We start from the raw sequence: 844 nt of genomic DNA on the forward strand, positions 1-844 counted from the left end.
ATAAATGCTAGTTATTCTTATTTTTAGCTCCAAAATTATGGAAAGTGTCATGGAGAAGGAAAAAGGAACATCAAAGACGAAGGGGGATCAGGGGCATCACCTCAAAGTGGGCAATGAAGTCCTTCAGGTTTGGGAACGAGTCCAGGCACTTAGGCTAGAAGACACGGTTCCAGTCGAGGATCTCGTAAGCAAGGAAATCCACAAAGGTTATCTGCAGAAAGCCAACGATGAATGGATGTGAACCTCCATCATCCAGGAGAAATGACAATCCTGTGTCCCCTGTCTCCTTCCCCCTTTACCTTGTCCCCTGCAACCCACAGCTGCTTCCCCAGGAACTGCGAGAAGAGCCTCATCTTGTCAGGGAGCCCCTCCAAATACTTCGGCTTCAGCTTCTGCAGTGGAAAACACCTGTCATCACCCTCACACCCCCCACTCCCTGGGCAGAGAGGCAGCTCCCCCATTGCTGAGATGACTCAGCTGGCCATGGGAGAGCCCCCATCCTCCCTGGACTGCCCCTGGGCCAGTGCCCAGGCTTCCATTTAATCAACCAGCATTTATTAGACCACTTCTGGCTACCAACCCCATCTGTGAGAGGTCATGGGAAGGCAGGGAGGAACACAATACTGTCTTTGAATCTGTCACCACTGACCTCCAAGCAACCCATCTATCAGTCAGACCCGGGAGTGCTCTGAACACCTGGCCGAGCACTTGACTCAGATGTCGGGTGGAATCACAGAAGCAAAGAACTACAAGAGCTCAAGGAAGGAAGAGGAAGTTCTAGTCCTAGGTTGGCACAAGAATGGAGATGACTTTTTAGTAGTTTCCTGAAAAGTGAGGAGAATTT

The 844-nt window shown here is 50.5% G+C and overlaps 1 pseudogene; it reads right to left on the reverse strand.

Moving 5' to 3' along the window:
• Window positions 1-461, reverse strand: part of LOC101361324 (glutathione S-transferase Mu 1-like) — a 2,584-nt pseudogene extending 2,123 nt beyond the window's left edge.
• Between the last annotated feature and the right edge of the window lie 383 nt (window positions 462-844).

The sequence above is a fragment of the Trichechus manatus genome, unplaced genomic scaffold, assembly GCF_000243295.1.
Source record: "Trichechus manatus latirostris isolate Lorelei unplaced genomic scaffold, TriManLat1.0 scaffold00297, whole genome shotgun sequence".
NCBI classification, from domain to species: domain Eukaryota; kingdom Metazoa; phylum Chordata; class Mammalia; order Sirenia; family Trichechidae; genus Trichechus; species Trichechus manatus.